This window comes from Aphis gossypii, chromosome X (genome assembly GCF_020184175.1).
Source record: "Aphis gossypii isolate Hap1 chromosome X, ASM2018417v2, whole genome shotgun sequence".
NCBI classification, from domain to species: domain Eukaryota; kingdom Metazoa; phylum Arthropoda; class Insecta; order Hemiptera; family Aphididae; genus Aphis; species Aphis gossypii.
The window spans coordinates 42,338,765-42,356,147 of NC_065533.1; the positions used below are offsets into that span (position 1 = coordinate 42,338,765).

The 17,383-nt window shown below is 25.4% G+C and overlaps 1 protein-coding gene across 1 annotated transcript in view; it reads left to right on the forward strand.

The window, feature by feature from the left end:
- Positions 1 to 17,383, forward strand: part of LOC114129343 (cell adhesion molecule Dscam2-like) — a 264,488-nt gene that overhangs the window by 91,340 nt on the left and 155,765 nt on the right.

Here is a 17,383-nt window from a genome sequence, read left to right on the forward strand (position 1 = left end):
AGAAACCAGCTATAGAGAAAAATAGAGTGTAAGAGGAGAAAGGAGAGCTGATGCGTGAAGATAATCGATACACTTAAAACACTTAAAAAGACGAATACACGTTTTGAAAATCTGAATCCATGCTTTTGTGGTAAAAAAAAATGTATAGGTGGTGTTTAATATTCATTTTAAATAACAATAATTACATAATAGAAATAGAATATTAAATTTATTCCCTGATTTTTCGTGACTTTTTATTTTAAATTTATTGTTATTTGAATTTTTATCTACCGGTTACTGTCACCAGGACTACTGTTATTTAAAATTGTTATTATGCCTTATGGCCAAGGTATCCACAGCATTCCCATCATAAGCATACCGTATCATATCGTATTCCTAGTTCCTACTAATAATAATGAACAACAATTATAAAAGAGGGTAGATTTTTTTTTCAAGACCCATTCCATTTTGATATCTTAAGTATCTGAACTAATGCAAAATAAGTTTATACTGATCGACATCTGGTATGATTCATTTGCAAATTACATAGAATCATTACTATATAACATAGGTGGATATTATGTGTTATACACATGTACGATTTACACTAGAATAGTATCTATAAAATTGTTTTCCATCTATATAAGTAAGTATACTATTTATAATGAATAATGACATAAAATACATTATGCGTTTTATCCTTGATAATAATAATAATAAAAAAAAAATAACAATGATTATAACCATTACTTTTTCCATAAAAATGAACAACCCGTATGTACCTAATACCATGTCTGTAATATCCATCCGTACAACTATTTAACGTGTAAGGTATATGTAATGTACAAAAAGATTATTACTTACGCCAGTTCAGATGAACAACGAAATTGTTTCCTTTTAAAGTGGTAATGTATAAGTACTACAGTAAATCCATCAATACTACTTGATTATAATATCTACTTACGATACTTTACGGCTAAATACGGAGTCAAATCATTAAAAAGCTATAATGGGTATGTTATTACAATTATAAGTACCTACCTACTATTAATTATAACTACCTATGTATAAACTGCATAATAATTATTCTTTAAATTAAATTAAACGGTTTCCCTTTTGCAATTCAAAAACGGCTTTGTGCTTATGAAAACTAAATTATATATATATTATGTATGTATGGTTGAAAATATACATCTTATAGTACAGGTCCATATCCACCACTACAACAATAACGGTAATTAAGAACAAAATAACAAATTATTTATGCATTTCTGTTATTTTGTTTACTATTGTGTTATTTTCTAAATGGCAGAGTATTATTATTTCGAGGGTCTAAACAAAAAGACATAAAATGTAAACATTTTTACTACCATTGTGTTTTTATGTATTTGAAATAGGTGAATGAAAAAACGAGATAAATGTGTACATTTTTTACAAAACTCATGGTTATAATGAAAACTACTTAAGATACACGCTATACATACGTTTATTGATAAAGTAAATAATATAAATGAATGTGATTTAAAAAATAAATAAAACACAAACCGTGTGACAATTTTAAATTATACATTTAGTGACAATTCATTAAGAACAATTAAATTAGAATAAATACACATACTTAAGTATATAATATAGAATGTTAAATAATAATTCAATAAATAAATTTTACGTCATGTGGTTGTATTGGATTTATTTTTGATATATTATTATCGTATAAACAAGTAGCTACATAGCTACCACAAACACGGTGTAAGGACATTTTCAGTATTTATAAAGACACGCGTAATATATAAAATGGATTATCGGAGTTCTCAATACTCGGTTTACTATCGTACTTCGATCATCCGGATATAATATCCACAACACGTTCCTTAAAACAAAAGCCGCCGGATCATACTATAATGCACACGCACACATGATCATACACATAGAATTATTGCTATTATTAATGTAGCGTAAATCCTTAGCCGGTGGGTAAAAGCTTCGGGTCACGGTTTTCGATTAGGACGTTGGCATTTCAAAACCCACAATTTAATCACGTTGGTTTGTTTCGTTGAGTCCAGATACTTAATCATTATTTTTTTTCTCGTTCCGTAAAATGCTGAAACTCAAAAATAATTAACAACCCTCGATCCCACTCAATATATATATAATATAATATATACCCAATATAATAAGCCGAGGTCAACGTGATGATAATGCGGGGGTGCGTATTATTAGAAAAGTCAATACACCATCGTCGTCGTCATCGTGACACACTCGGCGTAGTATATATTATTATATACGGTAAAGTCATGAGTTTTGATGTATATATATACAAACAGCCGCCAACGGGCGCAACGGTGGAGGTTCGCGGTGGCGGAAGCACTGGCCGTTTTATTCCCTCGCCACGGGAATGCTGCTACTGCTGCTGCTCTGATACCGCCGAGAAATGAGGTGGAAAAAATCATTGGACCACGAGTAACGCCCTGAGTAATTCATGAGCCTCCGCTTTTCCCGTCCGTAACTTCTCCGCCACGTTCCTTCCGGGCCCAGGACTAAAACTCGGCGTGTTCACAACCGTCGCCTCCGACGACCTTTTATTTGTATATTTTTTACTTTTATATGTATATAATATATATCTTTTGGATTTTTTTTTTTTTTTTTTTTGGTCTCGGCGAAATGTTTTTTTCATTACGCACGAGACGGCAGCTCGGGATTTAGAAACGAACATAATATATATATGTATGCATGTGTGTACGCATGTATGTATGGGGTTGGGTATACTCGAACCGCATACGTATATATGATGTACACAGTATTATATAATATAATATATGCGCTCGTAGATTTTCGACGACAACTGCATCATCGGTGAAACACGAGAGACAGAAATGTTTTTATTTATATACACACAGTACATATTGTGTCTATAATTAAACTGTGGGTATATATGGCGATATAGATGAGATAACGTTAATTCCCGGACCATATATTATATAAAATACATTCTCGGACTATTGTCGTCGGTCTGATGATTTGATTTCGTTCCATTATCGTTTTTGCGCGATGCGCGCAATTATCGCCAGCGGAAATATCGGCGAGTAATCGAAATCTGGATTAAAATAGTTAACGATATACGAGTCTCGTTTTCGTGGTTTGTTTGTTTTCTACGGCGAAACGGTCGAAAGAAGATTTCGAAACGGTTGACGTGGCAAGGAAACCTAAACCGCTGGCGTACGTGTTGACTCACTGTCCCAAATCCTAAACGAAAATCTTGAAAACTATTAAACTATTATGTGAGTTCCGAAAATAACGTATAGAATTCGTGCTACGTTAAAAGGTTGAGTGTAACGTAACGTAATTATAATTTAACGTCGTCATCAGGTTTTACTGCGGATAATAGCTTATACGCCTAAATCTGACAAGAATAAAGTTCAAAAATAAGTTATTGTTTTGACAATAAATATTAAAAATAAAAAAAACAAATACAGGTCTATCGATTAAAAATGTAGTGCTTAAAGGTAACGTTCAAAATTAAAATAATATTTGTTTGGAAGCATTGTAGCTGACTGTATGAGTTCATTTTTCAAACGGAATAATAATAAAAGATTTTAATATAGAAAACAAGTTAAATGAAAAAAAAACAACGATAAAAATAATTATCTAAATAAAACTAATTCAAATATTTTTTTTGTTTTTAAATTAAATCATCGGTGAATAAAACGAAAGTGTTGCGCTAAAATAATGAAAAAAGAAACGTTATGTAACATATTATTATTTTAAAATACATTTCATAATCGTATTAAAAAATGTATGTAATTATGAGCGATTTTATATCGTTATTTTAATCTAATATGACGAATATAATATTATATGTATCTATATTTAACTCAAGTGAAGGGAAAATATAAGTTTTAAACGATATCATGTCCACGATAATAAATTAACTTCTATTATGATTCACTGTATGGTTTCAATGAAAATAATAATAATCTGATATCGAAATAGTTTTAATAAATGTAATATATGCATAAATTACGATCGGGTTAATTTTTTCACGGTCCAATGGAATGCGTAGACGGCGTTCGACAAGTATACGAAAATATTTTAATCGTTGAAATAATATAAGCATAACATAATATAATATTAAACACATAAACTACGAAAAAGATGCGTGGGTAGCGCGTTTGTCAAATAATAAGGATATTTCAAGATAAATAAAATTATGCAACTCGGCCCGGGGGTATCTTTTGGGTTTATTAACATTTCACCGAACCACATAATATAATATATGTAAATGTTCTCTCATTTTATTTTCTAATCTCGACTGAAATTGTTATTCATAATTGACTATAAATAACAACAAAGTACTTTTCAAATAACAAGCGATTAAAATTATTGAAACTTAAACGTTTGCAAATAATAATCGGTTAAAGCAGCAAGCTAAAAACAATACTAACTATTATTTAGTAAAGAGGGAAATTTATGTTTTAAATAATACGTTCATGTTATGATAGTTGGATGTTATCACTAAATGATTTACCAATTCATATTATCCACCATTCGTATTGTATTTACCTATTATCGAATTCGCTTATAGTACAACATTTTGTATAGATTGTAGATTTTCACTTAAACAATAAATTATAATAAAATAAAATAATACAATTTTATTCATTAATTTCATTTTCAAGTTTTTATTGTGTATGAAAAACAGTTAATAGAATAATAAACGACGAAAACAACACAAAGCCAGTATAATATCTGATAAGATAATATTATATAATATTGATATTATTTACTTGAGTTTCGAATGAATCGGCCTAAATTATTATATAAATATATAAATGAGATAGTTGTTATAAACATTCGTAAATAGTAACGTGATAACAATGCATAACAAATTAAAATAATAAATATTAATAGGTATGAATCAGTATAAAATTACAGTAAATTTTTATTAAGTCAGAATTTGGTGAGATGAAGTAATAGATTTTCAATTACTTTATGGTTTTTATCATTCTATTTCTGGGGATATTTCTTAAGTAGTTAATTTATTTTTTAAGGAAATAAATGTATTACTAAGATCATTAATGTTTTTTTCCAGTTTTTTAAGGTTTAAAAAAAAAAAGTGGAGATTACGAAGAATGCAATTTTACGGGTATTAAAATGAGAAAAATCATAAGCATTGTTATTGAATTTTTCCTTATTTACAATCAATATCTAATTTATATAGATTCCATATTATTGAAGCATATTTATAAACATAATAAACTAAAGAGAAATACCTACTAATGTTTTAAAACATATTTATCATTAATTTAGTAAAATTTCAATTAAATGAAACCTTAGAATATTTTAATCTTTTCAAAATATTGGTGAGATAAAAAAAATACAAAGATCTTTAATAGGCTTTATAATCTACAACTGTAGTATCTCAAAATTTATATTTTAATTACATTTTAAAACCACTCAAGAACTGAAAAATATAATTTTCTGGAATAAGAAATAGTGAAATTATTTTTAGAACAACTAATCATAGGAAGTATGATTATTTTAACTAAATTCAATTAAATTAGTATCAACTTAACAGTTAACTATATTAATAATTTTAATATCATCATCTTTATAGGTTTAGTAACATTTTGAAATATAATATTGTTCGTAAATATAAGTAATATTATAATACATTTTAAAATTAGATTTTTCAGGAACTTCTAATACATATTAGAATATATCAATACTATTTGTAATGATATTCAATACACAAAATAAACCAAATTAAAAAAGAAATAAATTGCCAATCTGTTTTAATTTAGTATATAGGTACAATTTGTTGGTTAATGTTACCAAATTTCTAAGAAAATCGGTGTATTATTTAACATTAACATTTCATCAACCAAAAAGGACATCAGATAAAGTATTTTCAAAGTACATAATAATTAATTATTATACCCTTATTTTGACCACGGTGATCATCCATGAATGAATTATTTAAAGAAAACAAAATTTTAATTGCAAATATCGATTCAAACACTTAGGTATATTGAAAAAGTAGAGATATAAGAAATATACTCTGAAAAAAGCTAGTTTTTCAAACATCGATAAAATAGAGGATCTATCTTAATAGATAAAAGAGCACAGTTAAGATGAAAAATAAATAAATTTAAGATATATTATATTAAAAATAATTTGTTAATGGCTGATAGTATATTACAAAGAAACAAAAAATAAAAATATTTTAGAATTGCGATGAACTAATATTTATAATGACTTAATTATGATCACATTTTTGTAGAAGGCCAATCGTTTATAGTTTTATATTTAGTGATGGAAATAACGTCCCAAGACTAGACTGTTAGGCTGGTGCGCGTGGTAATGTTATTATTGGTTGCGGCGCAGCGTTTATGTCCAAAGGTAATTTCAGTGGGCTTGAAATTCCCTTAACAACGCACTAACCGAGTGTGTAAAAAAATGATGATACTTCGTATACGCCCTACATCGATCCAATTATAATTTGTAGGTAATATACACTTTACATGTTAGTGTTATTGCATTAATTTTTTTTTTTCGTTATCAGTCAATCAATATTATTAATTATTATTATATTATATTATTTTCAAACATTGTAATGATTAAAATAAACTCGTTTTACGTTCTGAAAAATGTCTGTTGCACAATACACTCCGTCAATCCGTTATAAATCACATTTTAAATCAATCAATCCAATCACATTGTAAGCGTTCAGCATACAGTTTTTTTTTTTTTTAGCTCGAGTGCTAGCATCAATTACAATACACCAGCAGGTATATATTATTCTAGTTAGCTGCTGTGTGATGAGATAATATGATGGCCTGTGTTTTAATTTAAACAAACATCGACACAGTAATAAAAAATTGTAAAAAAAAGGGAAATCAATTTTAATATTTTATTGTTTGTTATTAAACAAATAGTATTGTCGTACGGAATAACGTATAATATTATATGTTCATGGAAATAAATCATTTACATTATATACTACTATGCTTACGTCATTAATAAAACAACAAAAACCCAAATGTAAATATATAAATTATGATAATATATAAACAAAAATAAAGATCATAATATATCGGTTATTGTGTATTTGTAAAATATTCTTTTTTATACTTGAAATAGGTACCTACTTTTTAGTATTTCAATTTGATAATTATTATCATAACTAATTAAAATATTTATAACCTATATTAATGTTTAAAAATATATTTATCTTTTATATAATATTAGCACCAAGTTGTAATAACCAATTCAAGAAAACTTTAAATATTATGTAAAAATAGACTTTGTGTAACATTAGTTAAAATATATAATTTAAAGTTCACTAAAAAAATAAAATTTAAATTTATAAACTGATTACTTTTCAATAGACTTAATAATTAAATCGTGATAAAGTAGTGTAAAAATAAGTAATACTTGGCTACGAACTCGCATCAAAATTATAAAATACGTGTTTGAAGGTAAAAGCCGTTTATTGTTGTATTCAGTTGTAATTTGTAAATGCATTAATACTTCTATTTTAATTATTACATCCTTACAACTAATGCCTTAGATTTATTTTCTCAGTAATTCTTTTTTTTTATTTTTTAAAATATATTTTTTTTATAAAATTGCAATTTTTTAAATAGGATAAACGTATATTTAGAACTCTATGGAGACCAGTTTTTTTATTGAAGTTTTTATATATTTGCTTTATTTTCGTTTCCTCTGTAGTAGAAGTATAGTTTGTTTTTATGTATACATCATACTATCAATTCAAGGTATAATTAATAACTATGAAGTAATAGTAAATATTGATAAAAAAGTAAAATATTAGGATTAATATTATATTATATATTAGATGTATATAATATAATATAAAAGAATGAGAAGAAAAAAATACCAATTTTAAACATTAAAAAACGATATCTGAAGTAGTATAAAACAAATCGTCTTGATACCTATAATTAACATTTTACTGTATCGTATTTTATATAAATATATATATATATATATATATCGATAAACTCTTAGAACACTAATTTTATTTATACGCTTTAGGTAGAATGCACTTTTGTCACTAATTTGCATTTAGAGTGTTCAAATATTAATTGACTTAGGTAGTTCCAGATATATACGGATTAATCAAACATCATCAACCTAATGTTCTCCTTAAATGAAAAATGGTGGTTCTTATTTTCAAAAATAAATTTTTCTTTTTTGTAAAATCATAGTACTTAAGGGGTATATAAGTATATATATACTTCAGGTATATTGGGTATACCAATGATCAAAAAAAAAAAAAAAAATGTTTATTGTATGGTATAAACAGTAATTAAAAATAAAATAAATGTATAATATTTATTTTTAACGTAGTTAACTATAATAGCAATATTACAGGTTAAAAATAGTATTTGATGTTTTTCTAAAATAAAATCAAAGAATAAAATTAAAACAAATAGTTTATACCTTTTTAACTTACACTATTACAAATCGTTGGTAGTTTTTTTTTTTTAATCCCAGGTCCTATAACGTGGATATTAACCAAAATATAATTAAAAGGAATTAAATGTACTGTGGTTTTTGGGGTCGAGACCTTTAGACACAGATACGTCCCAAATTTAATATAATATATTAGACATAATATAGAATCACTCCGGAGGGGGTATATTTGGACTGAAAACCAACTATTATTGTACGGCAACGATTATTCACCATATTTTTTTTCTTTGGCATTACTAACAGTTATTATATTAAGCTATGATGTAATCTTATTATTAAATATAAATACAAACGCACCTTCTGAACAAAAGGCTATCGCGCAAATTCTGGAGTAAACCCACTGCACGGGGTCCGAAGCTTAGTTTGGGAACAATAATGTCGTACACGGTTTGTGGTCGTTGTCGTCATTACCGTTGGTGTTCGTAAAACGTCATCGAAAATGTTGGACTAGGAACGTATCTGAATTATGCGTAAATGTATTAATAATGAACGTGTGTAGTGTAAGCCAGAGCTTGCGTGAGTATGTAAAGTTATTATCAGGTCTTATAATTTAAAATTTAACTTGTAGCTGGGTTTCATATTACTACATAATATACCTAATGATTATCATAAATTACTGAAGTCTTGGTCTGCAACAGTTCTTAGAATATGATGTAGGTATGTTTAATACATTTTGCTTATGGTTAATCACTTCTTAAATATACAATTATTAATTAAACATATTATATTTATTTCACTTAAAGATACATAACTTATGTCAAGTGCTTTTTCATCTATTTATCAACTTCAAAAAATTTCACTCTAATAACACGTCCAAATAACCAAAATTATTGAAAAATATACATTAAAAAATTATTTGAAAAATTATCTATAACTTAGTATACTACAGTACGAAGACAATGGATACTAAATACACGATGTATTTAAAAATTATGACCAACATTGTAGAATTAATGTGTAGTTAATTTAAAAGATTCTATATTCATAACTTATTGAATGAATTTCATAGGTTCCAAATCATACCCATTTTTCATTAAATCTATAGTCGTTTTTCATTAATAAATTTTTTTTCTGAGTGCAGTATAGACATTTCTATTGTAAGTAATTAGTAATAGATATTATCATTGTGATCTTTACAAATAATTAAGATTCTAAAAAACATTTCGTGTCCTATATGGATCGTTATATTATGTATATAGTTTTATAGTTTGTTAGATAATATCGTTTTCTTGAATATTTTATATTTCTGCTTTTAAATTAAAAATAAGTTACATATTCAAATAAATATAAAGTAACTATATAATTTCAGAATATATTATGCGTATTAATTTCATATTATAAAATATACTGAATGAACATGTGGAATTTCAAAGTATTTATGAAGCATCTTGTTTATAATGTAATATATCTTACTACATTGGCCATGTATTTACAAAATTATCTCATCAACGGAAAATGAATCTCGATCACTATTCTAATCAATCAAATCAGAGTGATATTCAATTCAACGATTTGTTGATGAAATCGACTTTAACAATAGGTATATAAAATAATATTTTAACAACAGCTAATAAATATATAATATATATATATATATATATTTTTTTTTTTTGGTTTAATTTATTCAACTTATTGGCACAAAATATGATGTCATATATTATTTACGAATTCAATTTCACAACTATTATTGCAAATATATTTTATTTTACGTTTTCGAAATATCTACATCCAAGTTTAATTGCATACAATAGAAAACCTATAATCACCAAGCCTAGCAAATTCTTTATACTAAAATGGTACACCTACTCTTTTTCATAATTACAAAAGTTTATTTCTGCATTTATATAAGCCTTTTGTGCAATTTTCCGTAATAATAAAAAAAGAACTACATTTGCGAAAAATCTCAACTGCATAAGCCAAGTTAGAAACTTATTAGTTGCTCTTTGTTCGATTTCCTCAAAGAAATACATACGCGAATAATTATAAAAAAATAAAAACCTATTTATTATTACAATAATGCGCTCTATGTAAGCCAATTATTGGTTTAATATCACACAAAAGATAAAAATAATACATTTTACACGTACTAAAGATAATACTTTGAGCTAGTCCAATAGATTATAATATACTTAAAAATAATAAATAAGTTCGATATTTATGTAATAAAACACACACATAAACGTTCGTTCATTCTTATGGCCAAAACAATTAAGGACATTTTTTTTTTCGTAACAAAGATAAAAACACGAAATCGCATACATGATATTATATATGGCGGCGTCTTGAATAGGCAATATACCTACATTTATGTGAAAGGTATTCGATGTTGTGCGTGACTGATGGGCTCTATAATTATGATGACTTTCAAATAAAATGTATTGTATCGTGTTCCATATTTTATATGTATATATAAAACAAAAAACCAAAGCAAAAATTAATATTTAATTATGAAATATTTATGATTTTTAAGAAATGATGAATTACAGTTTTATAATTAATATTATAATTGGATTCTATTTTGGTCTATTTTTAGAACAGTATTTATGTATGTATATATAATATAGCTTAACTCATTCATCGGTTTTTATAAAATTACTTTTATTTATACCAAAATGTAATGGTGTATAGCTTAATAAAATAAATTAAACATATAATATTGTTTGATTTTTGGTCGCTATACAAATATTTATTTATATTTTTGTTTATTATTAACTGTCATTTAATATAGTTTATGTTTACTGTTTCGTTATATTTGTGATACAGGAAATACAAATATTTTGAAAATTAATAAAATATTAGATATGTAAATTCGTTTCTTTATAGAAACGTTCTTTTTTTTTTTTTTTTCAAAAAAAGTAAATACCACATCCCCAAATGAAAATAAATCTACCTTTGCTTATATAACTAGTAAATAATCCAATGTATCTACATCACAAAGACAATAAAAGTAGAACCAATTATTTATAAGTACATTTTATTCACATAGTTTTGCTTTAAATATTATATATTTGATATTATATACTCAATATCACAGGTAAATTCACAGTGAAGTGTTCGTTCTCTATGTGTTTAGTTAGTATACATCTAACTCTCGACCCATGAAATAGCCTATTTTTCCACCACAGTTGAAATAAGTACGTGCATGTTATAAATAAATACATATATATAATATATGTGTGTGTGTGTGTGTGTTGTAAAAATTCGTATGTATGTAGAAGGACGTATATCGGTAGACGTGTTTGTCGAATCGATAAACTAAATACTACCTTTCTGTCTGTGATTTTATTTTATATATATAGGCCAAGTTAGGTTATATTATATAGACTTTCTAAAAATCTAAGTTGGCCTAGTAGGCGATGAGTCGAGTACCTTCGATTGCTTCCAAAGGCTGAGTTGTTGTTATTTTATGTACGTTTATATATACAGCTATTGTACACTTGCACGTACACCAAACAGTAATAACTATGGCGTATGTATTATGTAAATCACACATTTTAACCATAGATTTATAGGCATCTTATGCGTCTATATAATAGTGTATATAACGTAGAACCGGAGCTATAAAAGTACGCGTTACAGTATATTATACCGAACACTATATTTTTGATTAATAGTATGAATTGTTCAATTTTGTAAAGTTTAAAATCGAATATTAAATTTTTTACTCGACTGATTTATTTTTTGATTAAAATATGTGAAGTGTGTGTCGGAGTGTAGGTGTAATGTATGTATAAATAATAATATGATGCAACGGCTTTTGTTGTTTTGAGAAACGATGTGAAAGATAAACTGACACATACTGTAGTTAAGTAGCTTTTGGATACATAATATATACATGGTAATTTGGCGTTTTACCATAAATCTTTTTCTAATTATCTCCGTTAAGCAGTATGTTTTATACAAATGAGAATAAAACATTCCTTTTAGACGTTATTGGAATTTTCGGAAATGGAATATAATAAGAGTCATACTAAATTGAATTAGTTCACTTGACATCTTAAAGTTGACATTTTTAATGTTTATACACTACGTCTGACACTACATAAGTAAAATCGATATTAAAGAAACTCGGCCTTTTTTAATTTTAAAAAGATAGAAACAGTTTTTTAAAGTTTGTGACTTTACCAATGGTATTGCTGAATGCTACTTTATCATTTATTAAAAAAATGTCCATAAAAGTTTAACAAAATATTTTTTTTTAGATTGATCTTTACAAAATCAACGTAATTAAATCCATTCATGGTTATTTATTTATCAAAATATTATTGTAAATTTGTACTTAATATTATTGGTATTGAAGAACAATACAGTTATTTTATTTTTGTTGATGCTGAATTTTTATTAATAATAAAAGTTTGCAATTCTTCTAAACAATATATTGTATCATACTGGTATATTATTATTCAAAGAAAATTAAAATATACGTACCTATCATAAATTGATATAATATTATATTCGCATTTAAAAACTAGTGGATTATTAATCATCCTATTATATTCATAATTAATTAAGTCGTTATAATGGATTTAATTATATTATAGTAACACAGGAATTTGATTATAACTGATCTCATTAATTTTCATCACATTTTAAGAACATTCAATTTTTTTTTTATATATACGTTTTAGTTAAAAACATAATGTAATAGAAAAATGTTCCAAGATTTATATTTTTTTTTTTCAACACATTAAGTGCTACAAATAATCAGTAGTTGGCTTTGTTTTCATTTTAGATTTCTGTTCATCATATAATTTCACATTAAAAATATGTTAAAAATAATTTGATTGCGTAATGATATTATATTATATTATTTTACAGTTTTAAAACCTAATGTCTACGAAAACATTATAGCAATTATTATAATTATTAGAAAAAAGCTCTGGAATATCTCTCTATAATTAGGTGACTTCCATTATCTGTAATCACAGTATCACATAAAAACAAATTGTTATAATCTATAGTAGAAAACACCAGATACCATTTACTTTAAAATGACTATCAAATTATAAATATTATCATATTTTTCTAAAAAAACATTTTTATCTCCTTACTTACCAACAGTTGTCCATGTTACATAGTATGTAGCCAGCGGCCAGCCGTTTATAATGAATTTTATTAGTACATAATTGTAATTACTACACATGTATAATTACGAGTGGTAAAGGAGAACATTTTTTGACAATAACTTATAGTTAACAATAAGCATACGTTTTGATAAGATTAAAATTGAATAAAAATAAAATAAAAAGTGACTGATGACTTGAGCGAAGAATCCATCCAGCGATGGAACTTCTTGGAAAATTTCTTAATTAATAATAATTATGTTTAGGTTTATTTATTTATTAATTATTATTAATACATATTCATTTATCTTTGATTTGATATACATATAATATTATTTTATTTTTATGTTCAATTATTATCATTATTACCTATTTAGAATTATATACCCACACGTATTTTTTCCACGTTCATTCAATAAAATTCAATATTCTAGTTAATCGATCTGTATAATTTTTATTATAATTTTCTATTTCTTTCACATATTTTTCCTATTTGTCGATCATGATTAAATTTATATAACTAAAAATGTATGTATTGTCCTATTATTGTAATCCAATATATATAATAATACTGTATCCAAAATAACGAATAGTGTGATGTATAAACATCCGGCGTATGTAACTTAAACCATTAAAAGGTTTAAATTTTAATTTGGATATAAATTATACGCGTTTACTTACAATTAGTAAAACGATACTGACTGAATGGTTGTATTAATATTGAATGGAAATTTAAGATAAATCAAATATTGGCATTGGCATATATATAACATACTGTGAAAATATACATGGAAGTATCAGCTTTTCAAAACTTTTGTATTATATTTTTCAATAAACGATTTCATATATTAAGTTTGAAACATGTTAGTAGTGTAACAGCACGTTTTTGTTAACGTGGAAGTGTCATTTGCAGTTTGTTAAAAAATATTATTACCTAATTTAATATTACTAATTTTAATTTTGTTTTGTACTATTCAAAACAATCTGATGAATTTCTTGTTTAAGTGTATTATGCATTCTATTATATTATAATATATTATAATATAAAATAATAAAAATATGTTATTTTTACTAACAACAATTATACACATAATAATTATTGTTTTGATGTATGATATTTTTCTTGTCCACAAGCTACAGTTTAACGATCCTTCTGCAAAAGTTTTATTTTCTAGAAAATATAGTAATTTCCCACATAACAATTTGAAAATATTATTATTTTAAAAATATTTGTAGAAGGTTTTCTGTAAAATAATTAATTGAAAATATTGTTGTATTATTTTCAAAACATTTGATCACCATATATTTGAAATTAAATGTGACTAAAATATTTTAAAAACGTTATGTACAAAATATTATAATTCATTTTTTCCTAAAATATCTTCAAAATATTCGATCACCATATATTTAAAATAAAATATTATTAAAACCTTAATAATTATAGTTCATATTAAACGTATTATCGTTACCTATTGAATATTACAAAAAGTACTTCAATTATCTATAATGAACAAATAATTATTAGTTATTCCGTGTATTTTGTTAAATGGTTAAGGTACTTAAACATAAGGTAATGAGTAAAATTAAAATGTCTTTTAATGGAATTATATTTTAGTAAATAAAATGGAATACAATAAATTGCATAATACTTTCATAAAATTATCGTCATTACCTTAAACGTATATTGTTATTATTTCTCATTGGATGATTGAAATATAACAATGGCCATCACAAAAATATCCATTTAACGACGAACAAAAATAATAATCATAACAATACAATGATGTATTTAATGATATAGTTTTATTTAAATACCATAATAAATAGGTACTTGAATCTTTTAATGATATTTTAATTTTGCGTTGAATTATACGTTTTTCATCTGCTGGAACAGTTACTTATGCATAAGGCAAAATGGGTTGAATGTTAAAATACTAAAAAATAAAATAGACCTATTTATAATACAAGTTATAAAAAGTCGATTAAGTGAGCTCAAACCTCAAAATAACACATGAATAATTTTATAATACAGATCCTAGTATTGACAATGTGGTTAAATTTCTATGTAGGTACTTAACAAGTTATTAATATTATTATTGTTCTTAACAAAATATATTTATTCGAAAATAATATAATAAACAATTCAATGAACTATATAAAAAAAAAAAACAATTGTTCGTTTATAATAATAATTGTTGTATTATACATTTTATTTATTAATTATTCAAAAACCAAACAAATAAATGTTATATTTTATAGTAAGTACTACAATGCACGATTGTCGCATGGTGTATATAATAATGATGATAATAATGTTGTCTATCGTTGAAAATATGTATATAATATTAATGCTCGTTCATGTGTAAATGTCGGGTAACTTTTAGAGAACAACACCAAATCAATATATGCACAGCACAGCATATTATAGTATTCCGTCTAACGGGAATTATCTCATGTGTTGTTCCATACGCCATGAGATAAGCTACCTATGGAATTGTAAATTCGCTTAACTTGTTAAGCTTTATCGACGTTGGTGTTTGGCCAAGCTTAGTATTATGAACTTTGATTTGGCAGTTTAAAAAAAATATACGCAACATACCGTCATCAAAAACACATTGACCTCCGCTTTGCAGTATTTATAATCTGATTTTACACTGTTTTATCTGTTGAGTTTTCTGAAATTATGCCATTTTTTTCATAATCTTGGATTAAGTGGATTAATAGTAATAGTACAAATTGTAATTTATAAATGTTGCAGAACGAATAATGTAATAAAATATAATATTATGATAATATTGGTAACAATAGAATGATTTTTAAATTATTAACTGACCATAAATTGGTCGAAGCCTTGATTCTTGATCAATGGTAAATGGTAATTATATATATAGTATACTAAATAGTGATATTGATGATAGGAACCTTTTCTACCCAATTAAAATTAACATCAGATCCTCCTCATTGTGTCATGGGTCAAGTGCTATTTTGTATTCTATAAAGCGACATCGAACAGATAATTGTTCTTACTCGACTGTAAGTAAGACTATTTATGATTGAAACAAACACTTTTTCTTAATAACCTTATTGTAAAAATATTCATACTTACCGTTAAATAATCGAAATTATTGTATATTAATTTTAAAATATTAATATTGCATATTGTATATTTAATTCTGTTTTATATATTTTATTATCCTACTTTAAATGTTCAGATTATTAAATAAATAATCTTTCAAAAAGAGTATTAATGATAATAATTACTAATAATTGGTCATGTAAGATCGAACTGAATATGAACAAAATAAAAATATGATTCATTAATTTCATCATTCATGATTATACGATATGTGGTTCCAGATTAAAGCTATTTGCTGTATAGATCAAAGGAAAAAATGTAAGTTATACAATCAGTCCACAATGCCAATACGGCTATATCGTCTTCACAATCTTTGAACTCTTTCAAATTATTTCTATATTTTAAACTCTCTCTTCTTCTTTTTTTTCAACTCAATGGAGAGCTGATTCTCGAGAACCTAATGATTTTGACGACGATAGTCATTTCTGCATTACAAACTGAATTGTATAACTTACATTTTTCTTTCAACTTTCACAGGATAAGAAAAATGTCTATCTGGGAATTCAATTCACGTAATGTGTAAAACATGATATTAATAATATTATTATGTCATTTAATAATTAAAATATTATGGTTATTAGGTTGTAGTGGAATGGGCGCCTAAATCATAAAATTAACTGATTTTATTCGTATAAAAGTCGGGATAAAATATAATCGAGATTCTAAAAGTAAATATATCATACACGAATTAGCATAATTATATCGG